Here is a 15,413-nt window from a genome sequence, read left to right on the forward strand (position 1 = left end):
GCAAAGTAATTCAGATTTATAATCCCAGCTGTATAAAGTAAACTTATGTAAAATTTGCATCAATATTAAGAACCTACAATACCGTTTATCGCTTTGTTTGCTTCTGTTAAATATATTATATTAATCATAGTAACTGCACATTTTTGGTGACCTTGACCCTTTCTATTTTCCTTTTTTCAACAAAGTACGTTCATCCACACCCCGAGGCAATAAAGAATAATATTATATTATATATTAATATATATTATATATATAAATATATTATATTATTATCATATATATATTTATATATATATATAATTATATATGCCTATATATAAACAATATGGGGTATTATATATTATATTATATATGTGTTATATTATATATATATTATATTATATATATTATATAATATTATATATATAACATGTATATATATAATATATACATATATATATATATATATAATATATATATGTGTGTATATATATATATATATATTTATATATATGATATATTTTACATATATATACATATATTATATATATATATATATATATATATATATATATATATATACATATATATTATATATAGTATATATATATATATATATATATATGTATATATATATAATATATATATATAAATATATATTTATATATGTATATGCTTGAATTAATAATATACATAGAATGCACACAAATATCACAAATATAGGAATATTATATTATATTATATATATGATATATATAGTATATATATATATATATCAGTTGTATTCCACATAGGAAAATGAAAATGGTATGTCTCAGAAAATGCCCAACAATTTCGTCCTCCAATGGACCTCTCCTTGGAGCGTTTATTAAGGTATATATATATATGATATATATAATATATATATATATATATATATATAAATATATATGTTTATATATTATATATAAATACATATGCAATATGTTATATATATATAGATATATATATATATCTATATAGATAATTATATAATATATATATATATATATATATATATATATACTACTTATATACATATATTAATAAATATATTATCTATATATAATATAATATAAAATATATGTTAATAATCTATATATTATAATATATTGTATATATTATATATATATAATATATATATACATATAACAATAATATCTAATATATATATATATATAATATATATATATATACATATACATATGTGTATATGTATATATATATATATATATATATATATATATATATATATATAAGCGAATACCACGGGAAATGATAGACAGGAATCCAAGCGCTTTCGTCTTTATTCAGACATCGTCAAGGAGCTACTAAAGTACAATCGGAGAGGAAGGCCTCAGGTACAAACAAGATCAGGAATACCAGATGGTTAATTATCAAAAGGGTAAAAATTAAAAGGGATAATCCAGGATTATCGGATATCACACGGTCACAAACTTAAACAGATTCTGACCCTAACCGAAATTACAAAGTATCTTTACAGTCCAAAACATGTAAAAACTGAATATATTAATTTTGTTGCTTATATTTATCTACAACTTTTTTCATTATGAAAGCATCAAGTTTAAATAAACCAAGACTTAAATTTAGAACATTTCTATTATTTGACTTGATAAAACAAGATTCAATGATATTCCTTTTAACTGTGTCATTACATGGGACTAAGGCTCTTGCTTGACTCCAGTTAATAGGATGGTCTAAATCTCTCATATGTACAAATAATGCATTCGATATTTGCCCAGTTCTCACAGAATATTGATGTTGCTTAAGACGCTGTGAAAGAGATTTGCCAGTCTGTCCGTAATAGATTTTATCACACTTTTTGCAAGGAATTTCATATATGCAGCCTGGAAGATCTTTAGGAGAATTTTTGATTACTAAACTCTTGACATTAATATTACTGAAAACAACATTTATGTTAAAAAGCTTTAAAATTCTAGGAATATCTAAAAACCTTTCATCATAAGGTAATTTTAGAATGTTATGCTTACTAAATTCAAGTTTGTCATTAGTTGAATAAAATGTTTTTCTAGCTCTTTTCCATGCCACATCTACAAAAGTCCTTGGGTATTTAAGTTTCAATGCAATATCATAAATAGTTTTAATTTCAGCGTCAATAAACTGCGGGCTACAGACACGTAAAGCCCTTAGGAACATCCCAGAAAAAACAGAGAATTTAACATTTTGATGGTGATTGGAGTAGTAATGAACAAAAGAGGCAATATTAGTTGATTTTCGAAAGACTGAAAAGGTGAAATTTCTATCATTTCTATGGACAGTTACATCAAGAAAATTCAAATTACAATTTCTTTCTTCCTCTACAGTAAATTTTATAGAAGGGACTAAATTATTGAGATTATTAAGGAATTCCTGGAGGTTTTCGTGAACTGGCCAAATACAGAAGATATCATCCACGTATCTAAACCAAATAACTTTTTGGGGCAAAATTCTTGGTAAGAGTTTTGTCTCAAAAATTCCATGTAAATATTGCTAAGGACAGGAGATAAGGGATTACCCATGGCCATGCCAAACTTTTGTACAAAAAATTCCCCATTGAAACAAAATTTACTATCTTTGATACATAACCTTATGAGACTAATGAGATTTTCTACACTTAAGGGAATGTCATGACGCTCTAATTCCTCTTCCAAATATTCAAGTAAGTCATCTACAGGCACTTTTGTAAATAAAGAGACGACATCAAAACTAACCATATTAAAATCATAATTCAAATTTAAACTATTCAATTTGTTTATATATATATATATATATATATATATATATATATATATATATATATATATATATATATATATATATATATATATATATATATTATATAGAAAATATCTAGTATATGTGAAGGGTAACAAAAACCTCTCTTTCTTGATCCAAATACTGGGGAGTTCCAATGAGCAATGGTCGTAAAATCATAAAGGGGAAAAAAGGATATTTTGGTATTTGTGTAGTGACCTCCACATTCAACCAGAATTCAATTAAAGTTCCTGAAGAAGTCCTGTCTAAACAAATGCTCCCGAAATCCTTGCTACCACGCCGATTAAGATATGATCATCACCCCATTCAATGAAATCAGTGCCATGATGTTAAAACGCTACATTTCAATCAAAGCAAGAGAAGGAAAATTCAAGGAGTTGGAAAAACCAAGGATATCATTCAATAATTCCATCCCGGCTGATTTGAAAAACTCGCTGCAACTATGAATAGTGAACGGAAATTTTCGTAAGGCTACATATGCTCTAACAAGGAAGCTGGACAGAAAACTAAAAAATCTTATTGATAGCAGTGAATGGACCAATGGTGCACATCATGATTGTGTTGTAAACTTGTCAAACAAACAAGTAAGTGAAAATGTAGTGAGTGCCCTCGGATATGGTTTATCCTTTATATCGAATAGACCCTCTGCTTTAACGATTGCATCGTCCCTAATTAAATTCGAAAAATATTGTGATCTTCCTCAAAATCATGTTGACGTAATTGAAGGTATTGTTTATGGAGCTGTCAATGCTAGTTATGAAAGTAATTTTCCGCTCGTTATACGAAATGTTTGACTGATCTTAAAAAAGACAATAGAATCCACATCACGAAAGTTGATAACTCAAATAGTATTGTAATTTTAGATAAAGCTGACTACATATCACGTATGCAAGCCTTGCACATGACTTGCAAAAAACTAACAAAAAAAACCCTTGACCAAGTCATAAAAAAAATTTCAATAGCATAGTGAAACATCCTTAAAGATGGAAAAGAATTAATAGGTTGGTTTTCAGTAAATTTTCCATCAGCTCTGTTGACTCGATATCATATAAACTTTCAAAATATATTACGAAGCTCTTATCGCCGTTAGTTGGAACTCTCTCCGATTCTCACATATATAATTCACTAGATTTAGTTGATAAATTAAACAAAATCACTTTTTGCCCTCCCCCCACTGATAGTTTTGTTAGTTTTGATATTTGTTCTGATTTTATTAAAGTCCCCATAGATTCTAGTTTAGAGTATCTAAGTAATAAACTAACCAATTATGAATTACCTCTACCTGTAAATCATAGTATTTGACTCACTAAGTTTTGCATTTGTGACTGTAAGTTTGTATTCAATGGTGAATTCTACCAATTATTTGGTATGGCAATGGGCAACCCTTTTTCCCCACTCCTCTCAAACTTGTATATGGATTTTTTTTAAACGATATTTACCTAATATCATTTATATTCCTTTAAAGTGGTATAGATATGTTGGCGATATTTCAGCAGTTCTGCCTGCTGGTACTTATGTAAATCTAATTTGAATAACGAGGTACAAATCATTAAATTTACTCCAGAATTATAAGAAGGCAATTACCTCTCTATCTTAGATGTTTCAATACATAGAGAACCATTTCAATGCAAATACAGGATTTATAGGAAACCAACCAACAACTTATGTCCATTTCTCTTCAGGGCACCACTTTAATATCAAAATATCCATTTTTTCCTCTATGTTTTTACGAGCATTCCTCAACGTCAGTCCCTAGAATCTGCATCAAGAAATCGAAAACATAAGAACAATAGGGAGAGGTTTATGTTACCCTTCACATGTACTAGATATTTGCTATAATAAATCCCACAAAAAGTTTTATAGTGAAAGAAACATGGAGAAAGACACCTCTAAGAACATCCTTAGTCTGCTTTATTTTAGTGGTTTTCAAACCATAAAACCATTGTTAAAACCCTTTAATGTCAAACTGTTTTTATCTTATAATAAAATACTAAAAGGAATTTTAATAAAAAATAACCCCAAGAAAGGCAACAACATAATATATAAAATTCCATCCTTTAACTGCTGTTCTTTGTACATATATCAGTCAAGTAGAGATTTATAAGTATTTTGTTAAAACAGGGCAAACACCCAATAATACATTCATGCATTCAAGTGAAAACTCCCACATGAAAAATTAGGCTGACAGTTCAGTGATTGCCAGATCAAAAGATTTCTCTTCACGAAATATTTTAGAAACTGCTATTATACAGCTTACTTCCAGTTGTAATTTTAACCTTAACCCTGGCATGTATTATTTGGACCCCTTACATATGTTTTCTATGTATTTGCAAGTTGTACTTTCATAGACGTATGTAATCAGCTCAATCATTCCAGTCATTATTGGTGGCCAGCCTCTTCCCCTGTATAATCCTTTAGTTGATTCCTTCCTGCTTCTGAGCAAGTTTGCCTAATCTTTTGTCAAACCTTTCAAAGATTTACATACCTTTGTTTTAATATGTCCATTAACAACTGTATTGGATTCCAAGTGTATCTGTTCCTTCATCATCCCATCCTCAGGGATAGCTGTATGCCACCTGTCATTGTACGACCTCTTTTGTAAACTTATCTTTCTTGTAAACTTATATTTCTCATCAGTCTGCTAGTTAAGGACCGATGTTGTCGAAAGGCCTAACAACCACTCCGTTGTTTCACCTCCCCTTCGTGCGTGGCATTTACCTTTACTTTTATATTCATCATGTTTCATATCTTCGTGATTTAGTTATAATATATAATCTATATCCTGTAATTTATTATTATAATATAGTAATTGTTATATAATTATATATATATATATATATATATATATTATATATATATATTACAGTATATAATGTAAATATGCTATTTATGTTACAACATTATCACCAATTCCCCCTCAATTTCATTAGGAAAGGGATACCTGAATCACGGTAAATCGTTTTAAAATGAATAAACGATGTGGAAATAAAAAATAAAACGAATTACCTCGACTCAGTAATGACTCGTTAATTGTCTTTTATCCCATTAAACTGAAAAGGTCACTGATTAATACGAGTCCGATTTAAGGAAATCAGAAATGAATCACAACTTTCCATTATGAAAACAAGAAAGGGTTTTCACTCCCAAATATTTTTTTTCAAATTATTTTCTTTAAGCCGAAGTCAACAAGCAAAGAACTATCTGGTCTCCAATAAACAAGGAAATTATCATTTGAATAGAAAGGGGGAAGCTCCTCGTTATTGATAGGGGAGCTTTGCAGAGAAATTACAGGAGTTAAGCCTGCAGTAAAAGTGAGAGAGAGAGAGAGAGAGAGAGAGATGATATTAGTAAGTTGTTAGTTATAAACTGTTATAGAAATATCTATTGACTGACTCTAAAAATCTTAGAATTCTCCTGGCGTAAAGAAAAATTTCAACATTTTTACTTAGTTTCTTTTTACTCGTGTTAAATTTCTAAAAAAAAAAAAAAAAAAAATACTAAAGTCTACAAATTATGCTGAGAGACCTATGTACTTCTCTATAATAACATTATTATTTTGACTCAAAAATATGTTGTGAACGTTTCAGAAAATTATAGAGAATATACTCGCACCTCTCAAAGTCGAAATGGAATCTCTGTCCTTCCCCATAAGAACAACATCAACTTATTACCTCTTAAGGTGGCTTCACACTAAGTCTTTTTTTCTCCAGCCTCTAGCCGTTGCTGACGAAAATTAAAAACCGCCAGCTTTTAGCTCACGATTTTAGCTTCCCGACAGAGCGAGAAGCAGCCAGCACGAGTCGCGAGCCACAGCGTAGTGTAAACAAACAAGATGGCTACTGCCGATAGAACGTACTCTCAGACCTTTGGCTTCTCTTCTCCTGAGCCACTCTCGAACCCAAAAACATTTTTTGTTACTCTTGCATTCACGTAAGTTTCCGAGAAATACACCACTGCAGCACATCTTGCAACAATCTGACAATTTCTGGGTGCTATGATGATATCAGCTGATCAGTTTTGTTTACTTTTTTCTACGGCTCCTCAAAACCACGAGTTCCTAGTGTGACGATACAACACTTTTGCTCGCGAGCATCGGCTGGATGCTGACCAAACCCGCTGGCAAGAAATGACCAGTGTGATACCAGCTTTAGGCGATAACTTTCGGTCAGACTGAGGATTTATTGAATTATTAAAAATGTCACCATTTTATGCAAATATTTCCAGGGAAAGAGATCAATTCAGCAAATATGTAAATCTATTTGACTTTCCTGTCCAGCTCAAACTTTTTTTATTCAATTGATTCAACGTCTCGAAAATAATAGGAGGATTTTGTTTTCTTTTCATTCGGAACCAGAAAGAACAGCAATTCAGTGCATAAAGGAGACCGGTTAATTAGTTGAACGATGGATTTTGAAAACAGATTTTTGTATTAATAGTAAGCGTCAATAACAACAATCAGGAAAAGTGTTTAAATTTAAATCGTTTTTTAAATAGAAATTGGAAGAAAAAAAATCACAATACGTTCAGATAAAAATGATTTAAAAATGAACAAATGCTGTCATTAACAAAAGCATGATACGACAGTATTTACCGATAGCATTAACAACTGAGTCTCATGGAAGAGACGATTCCCGGTTTTCTTTAATCATCTAGAATCTTCAGACTCTGGAATCATCGCACCTTCAGCAACGAACGTTCTTGCCAGATATTCATGAATTATTATCAACATTATTTAGTCACTATATCAATGTCCATGCAGAAAAGGAATACTTGCAATACATGTTTGAGGAATCTCCCCCTTATAAAACCCTGAATGGAATGCAATGCAATGGAATATAGAGTTTAGGCCAAAGGATAAGCGCTGGGAACTATGAGGTCATTCTGCACTGGAAGGGAAATGGACAGCAAAAATGTTTGAAAGGTGTAGCAGAAGGAAAACCTTGCAGTTGCACTATGATACAGGCGTTGGGATAAGGGATAAGGTGGATAGCAAGATGGAAGATGATATGAACTGAGGTGCAGTAAAAGGAAGTAAAAAGGGTTATAGCGGGTGGCCGAAGGGACGTTAAAAAAAACTAGAAATGCCTACAATGCATCCCGTGAGTTGTCCTGAAATTGAACACTTCGGGTCTCTCAAGAATATAGTATTGTTTCTGGAAGCGAGTAAGCTCAAGACTCTCTTAGAGGAAAGGAATTGAGAAAGTCGTCCAGTGAGAGAAGACGAAGAGATCATTTATGCCAAAAGGGAGAGATCATGAGGACGAGTCTCGAATAATTCTGGTTGCCTCTCCCATTCGTCCGTTTCTGGACGGTTCGAGGAAAGTTCTTAGTACATTTCGCGGGCGACGGTTCGAATTCTGTTTGAATGAATCTGATTATATTTACATTTTCGAATTTTGCTCCGGATAGGTCGAAATATATCTCCTCAATTCTGACGAGCGGCTTCTACAATCAATTTCCAGCCAATAATTCTTTTTCCTCCCGGTATCCACTGCAGGGATTTTCTAGGATGGGACAGTAGTTCCTAAATACATAATTAACTCTGGGATATCTCCCATCCCAAATAGGACACTTGGAAGTCATATCAACCTGCTCAAAATCATTCTAATGTGGAAGGACTTCGCAAAAAGGATTTGCAATAGAATGCGACTTAATTATAAACGTCTACAGGTTGTTCTGTGTTCATTTTGATTTTCACATTCATAAACCTCGCATATTTGAAGGACCATTTGCTACTCTCGTATTTTGAGTTAATTTGAATCTCTCTTCTCTCTCTCTCTCTCTCTCTCTCCTCGCCGTCCGTCATCTCTCCGTCTCCTCTCTCTCTCTCTCTCTCTCTCTCTCTCTCTCTCTCTCTCTCTCTCTCTCTCTCTCTAAAATACCTGAAGTTCTCGTACTTTGTAAAGGAATTGGCTTTGATTAGTTTTAGCCTTTGCACAAAATACTACAATTATGTATCCTGTAGATATCACAGGCAAAAAAGTAATGAAATCACTAAATGGGTAGTAAAGCCCAGCTACAAGAGACAGATATGGAGGTCAAGGGATACAAAGGAAGGGTAGGGGGCGTAGGGCTGTACTCCGTAACCTCATAAATTATGATAAAAGCAAAAAGTAGAAGTAGGAGTCTTTTCTCAATCAATATAGAAAGCGAGTGCCATTATGGTTTGCATATTGAATAGGCTTCGGTTTGGACATACCACCGTTGATGATGTGAAAGTTATGCAACACTAGCTGGGCGTAGGATTTGGTTGAACTTATATTACTTTCGTCTCCGCAACAGCAACAACAGGAATGAGTTCGCCCGTAAAATTCTCGACGACAAAGAAGACAAAAGAAGAAAAAGAACATAAATTAAAAAGTTACCCACAAAGAAGCGTTGCGTTTATATGATTGTTCGCTTCTGAGTGGATATATTTGCTATGTGTCCTCAAATTTTATTGCTTGAAGAAGTACGAGTGTTTATCTCTTCAGGTATGATTAGCGTTAAGTGTATCTTAATGGCCCTCGCTCTCTATACTAGTATAGAAAGGACTCCTACTTCTACTTTTCGCTTTCATCATAATCTATGAGGTTGCGGAGTAAAGCCCTGCTCCCCCCTACCCCTTCCTTTGTATACCCTGACTCCATATCTGTCTCATGTAGCTGGGCTTTGCTACCCATTCTGTGATTTCATCACTTCTTTGCCTGTGATTTCATCAACCTCAGGTCTGGTGGATCTTTTTTTATGAGCTGTCACCTGCTTTCCTCATCAGGTTGGTCACACATCACTTATGAATCCTGACCATTGTTATATGAATTATGTAGCTTTAAATTGAAGTGACCAAATTCATTGCTTAAAACCATTTTCATTTAACATAGATACAAAAATATTGTACAATCCGCGTTTAATATAAACAAAGAGGGATACAGTTTCAATGGGGTCCCTTTTTGAGCACGCCCTCCTATGATTTGAAAAGAGAGAGAGAGAGAGAGAGAGAGAGAGAGAGAGAGAGAGAGAGAGAGAGAGAGAGAGAGGGAAAATCAGTTTTCTTACTTCATACTTCCGTAAAATGCACAATGTATTGAACTACTAATACTAGATCACTAAAAATGCTCTCATTCAAAATGCTTCAGAACGTTCATTCACCCTCATGAAATAACAGATCCAATTTCACGTTATTAGCTTATTGAAGTTTCATAACTTGATAAATCTTGCACTGTACACGCATTTACTTAAGTCTGTTCATCTAATTCTGAGATATACATATACTGAAATTCTAAGGTAACCTATATTTTTCCTACACATACAAACCACATACTTTGATGCAGGAGAGTTCAATAGAGCCAGATGGAACAATTGTTGTAACTTGATAACAAAGTGATGAAATGTAGGCAGGAGGGTAATCGGGAGGAACCCGACAGACGCCCCTTCACCTGCCCTAGTAAGATGCTTTGGGATCAGGGTCAACGTGGGGTAGTTGAGGTATGACATTGATAAGAGACCATATTTTGTTATACCCGAGAAAAATGCAAATTACTTTAAAACAAGTTATATAATGGCAAAGGTGGGCGTTCTGAAATTTTAGTCCGCACTCCACACCTTGCGGAACCCATTCTTGGTTGCAGACTTGATTGGCCGCTACATGCCAAAAGTAGTGGCGCAGCGGGTTGCGGAACTCAAAAATTTAATTCCGCAACCGCTACCATTCAAAAACGAAAAACCAAAAAATGTAACAAGACGTCTTAACGAGTTAACATATTGCTATTTGACTGTTTAACAGTTGATCATTGGCAGTTGCAGAGTCTGAGAGATGCCGGATTGAACTTGTTTTGATGGCGCGGTAGGCAGCACGTGCTGCCGGCAGGTGCCGTCAGTGCTGCCACTCCTTGGATTTTCCTACTAGATCTAGGGGTTTTTTTCCTCCGAGCTTGGAGTCTTGGAGGTTTTGGCAAAAACTCAGGAAATCTGTTATTTTGGTCAAGGTAATGAAATTTATATAATTTTTAATTTTCCTCAGTATCAATTTTTGGCAGGACTCCACCTGGACGAGGTGCAGTCCTGCCTAGTCGATGAGCTCGTGTAGAAGATCCATCCAGAGTCCACTCCTGACAGCCAGGAGACTGAGGAGATGCAGCAGCAGCTTGACACAGCTGTAAGTCACTGATAAGAATTTTAAAAGTAAATTTACTGACTTTAATTTCAAGTGAAAATTGCAATCTTTTAGTCTTTTACTTTGCTGCAACTAGAAACTAATAAAAAATATTTCTCTTTTGCAGTACATGTGGGCGTCACAAACCTGGATGATGTGCAGGTCCAGTCCAACCTCCAAGAGAAGGTCACAGAGGAAGTGAACAGGTGGAGCAAGATCAAGCCCACCGGTGAGAAGCCGTCCCCTCACCTGTTCCCCCAGGAGTTCAGGAAGGCCTGGGGGGCTGTCTTCCTGAAGTACAATACACTGCTGCCATCATCGGCCTCTGTGGAGTGGCTTTTCAGCTTTGGGTCAGACATCTTGAAGCCCAAGAGGTCGTCCTTCACCACCCACAACTTGGAACACCTCATCTTCATGAAGGGGAACCTCAAGACACTCAAGAAGCTGAAGGAAGAAGAGGAGGAGGACGAGGACTGAGGAGGAGTTTCAATATATAAACTTTTGGTATATTTTTCGTGCTGATTTAGTGATTTTATACTTAATAGAGTAAAAATACTTTATAAGGGTACAATTGTATCCTTGCAAAGTATTTTTACTCTATTTGGGTATTAACCTAATGGAGTAAAAATGGTTTTTTTTCCACTATTTTGTGTTAAGACCAATTAATGTTAGAATTTCTGTTTCATTAAAAAAGCTATCTATTTTAAGTTGAGCTTTGGTTGCGCTTTACAGTAAAAGTAACGGTAGTGGAGGTGCGGGGTGCAGAACCAAAATTTGAGTAGTGAGGCCCAGCTCTGTATAATTGTGCCAACGTAAAGAACAACTGTGGCTTTTTGTGTAAGAGACATTACTTAAGTAGGGGGATAGTCTCTCTCAATTAAAGACCGATTGAATCTCCACCCAGATATGTTATGCCTCTATTATCTCCTATGCCGCTGATCAAATATGACTTCGGGACGCAAAACTGAAAAGGCCCTGAGGCATAGTGAGATGTGCCACTGAAAACTCCTTTGTTCAAACCCATGATGAACGAAAAGCAAAAACACCATGTATACAGATTAGTCAGATCACAAAAAGATTCTCAACTCGCATACAGGCCAAGAAGTACCTAACCCACCTCCCTCTATTCAACTACCCGTTACCAAGTATCAACGACCCTTAAAACTCTTGCTGACGAATACTCCTACGTAAAAGTTGATAATTTGTATTTCTATAAGAGTAAAGTAATAAATATCACTTTAGCAATTAAATTATTCTAAAAATTGCCTCAGGACGGAGCGCCCGAGCCTGGAATTAAGTTCTGAGGGTTATACCATAATCTTCACATGTCCACTAAATTCAGGCAAATGAGTTTACTGCACTGAATTTTTCTTATTGCTTACCTGACTGCTTTATGCATGATAATGGCATACTAATTAAGTGGTTTTTGCAATATCCATATTCACTACCTCTCCATTCTGAAGGATTAGCTTGTAAGGTCCCACACATACCCACACACCGTCCAGCATCACAACAAGCATCTATCTCTGCAAGCCAAGCATGCGCAGACAAGAAAAACAGTAGACCTCGCGTATCTTTTGTACATATATTATCATCATATTAATTCTATGTTAAATGTATCTTTCTTAGCACATGCATTACAATGTCAGCATTCCAGTTATATGCTCATAACTTCATTCGTGTCTTGTATATAGATTCGTGTACATCTTTCCAGCCTTCAACATATACAGCTGATTGTACTCTGACCTCTGCTTTTTTTGTATCGTGCCAGACACTACATTTCTGCATGTTGTTTGTTGTTTGAATAAATCAGTAAGTTTGTAGACACAGCCTCTTATACTCAAACCTTTGCTACATGCCATGAACACTGATCTCCCTGATGCATGTGTAACATCAGGTGAGCATAGCAAGAACTGCCTCGCATAACTTTTAGTAACATAGAGTAACATAAAAAATTAATTTGGGTAAACTTTTCACCTAAGATTAAAAAAAATAAAGTGTTCAAAAGTCTATGTTACATTCTAAGAACTCTCGTATCTTCTTTCCCACCGTTATCCCTACAGTAAGGGGTTGGTTGCCTATGGGCCTTTTACTAAAAAAGTAAGACTGCAAGGCATCAGCTGTCATTTTAGTCGCCTTTTACAACACGCAGAATCTACGGTGGTAGTATTCTTACACCCCTACCACAGGGTAGCTTGTAAGAACTCTCGTAGCATGGACTACAAATGATGGCATGGTTGAACTAGTACCATTTAAAAGCTGAAACTGTCAAGTTTTCTTCTCTTCATTTAAGGTTAATTATCTATTGATTAAATTTAATTTACTTTTGATTTTTGCTTCTTTACAGTTCCAGTGGTGTCGTTCCAAAACAAGATAAGTCATTTTGTGTCCTAGAATAACCTTAAACTGAATCAACGCAAATTTCGTACAGCGTTTACAAGAAACTTTTAGCTTTTAAATGGTATTAGTTCAGTCATGCTACTATTTGTAGTTCATGAGATAAGAGTTCTTAGAATATAACGGAGACTTTTGAAACACCCTGTGAATGATCTAAATTGCCTTGAGAGTATATGAGACATATACTACATATTCTAATACTTTGCGCCATCCCAGTGGAAGTCTATAAGTACTCAGCCTAAACTATGTATAATAACTTAAGAAATTCTCACATGACTTGCTTTTATTCTTTAAATTCATTCGTTAATGGGTTCATTGTGTGTAAGCATAGGATACGCCCACCAGATTGCAAGGTTAAGCTATACATTTCGAGCACTTCTTTCTGTGCCCCTAGTAAAATATGGACAAATGGTGTTTTTCAAGAGTATATATACAAAGCATATGGTATATGTTTGTGTGGAAGTAGGTCTGTGCTGGTATGCAGGTGACCGTTGACCGAGGAAGGATGGGAATTGAATTATTTACTGGTGATTTTTGGCCTCAATAACTCCTCTCTGGCGACACGTTCCGAAAGCCCGAGGATCAGCTCGTCGATGTCATCTGATTTCCGGTGTTGGTTTGATTGATGATAGCAGATTCCAGCATCTTCCTTTTGTACGGACAGCTACATTTGAAAAGCAGCTCTGTCGCACTAGAATTTATTCTATGGCCTATATCCCTAATATGTAGGAAAATCCCAGAGCTCTCTGAACCTTATCGCACTGATCTTTTGTGCTTTGCTAGTCTTTGCAAGATGGATCTACCAGTCTTCCCAACGTAAATCTCATTACAATTGCTGCATATCTTGTAAACTCCGGTTTCTTTTCCTCTTTTATTTATGTAATCCGTTAATGAGCGAACTTCCAATGGATTTAGGATAATGGAAAATAAAAGAATGATTAGACATGAGGTGTTCTGTAGCTTTTTGGACGGTTTCAATGTACGTAAGGTTTATTTTGTTATTAAAATCTATTAGTCTGTCGAGAGTGGGACCTCTAGTATATTGTAATTGCTTTAATAATAGCCTTCTCGATAAAGTATAGTGGGTAGAGCAGTTGCATTGGGTGTTGGAGGATCCTGTTGAATTCTTTATCTACGTACCCATTTGAACATATTCCATGCCCCCTGAGGAATAGGTTGCAACCGACCATGATCTTCACGGTGACATCGCGGTAGTTTAAGAAATGAATATAAGAAACAGCGACAGTGGGTTTCCTGTACATTGGGAAAGCATGTCTGTTCTGTTCTGGTATGATCAATACAACTAGGAACGCAGTTTCCGTCCTTTTTCCATTCTGTGTTATTATGTTCGGAACGGACGAATCTAGTCTATTGAAAAATTCATTGAATCCTCCCAGTATCATCCCAGTAAGTAAAATTATCATCTATGTATCTAAGCCAGATCATATTCCGGGGTTTGATAGACGACAAATTTTTTTCTTCGAAATATTCCATGTACAGTTTTCCTAGAAGGGGGATAGGGGACTGCCCATGCTACAACCAAATTTTTGTTTGTAAAAATTGCAACTGAAAGAAAACACGTTGTGAGTTACGCAGAGGTTTATTAGTTTTAATGTTTTATCAATACCAAGAAGAAAATGTTCTTCATATGGTTGTAACCTCCTCTTTAGAAAGGACAACACGTCGGGTACCGAGACTTTGGTAAACAATGATTCGACGTCAAGGCTGAACAATTTGATTTTATTTTCTTTTATTTAAAATCCTCTGCATGTTTAACGTGGGGAGATGAGAAGGTTCCTAGAAAGGGTGATAACAGGTCTGCAAGCCCTTTTCATAATTTACAAATGAAAGGGCCTCGCTAGATATTATGGGGCGTAGAGAAATCCATCTTTATATGGTTTTGAGAGGCCATCAAAACAGGGGAGAGAAGTGTGGATGATCTTGAATGATTCTAGTAATTCCATGTTCTTCTTATTACCCCTTAAGGTTTTGACTGATGTGTTAAATTGGGCAGCAATGTTTGCTGTGGGATCTTTCGTTAATTTCTTGAACTTTACTGATGTACGTCTCCTTATCCAAAAGAACTATTTTT

Source organism: Macrobrachium nipponense, chromosome 23 (genome assembly GCF_015104395.2).
Source record: "Macrobrachium nipponense isolate FS-2020 chromosome 23, ASM1510439v2, whole genome shotgun sequence".
Lineage (NCBI taxonomy): Eukaryota > Metazoa > Arthropoda > Malacostraca > Decapoda > Palaemonidae > Macrobrachium > Macrobrachium nipponense.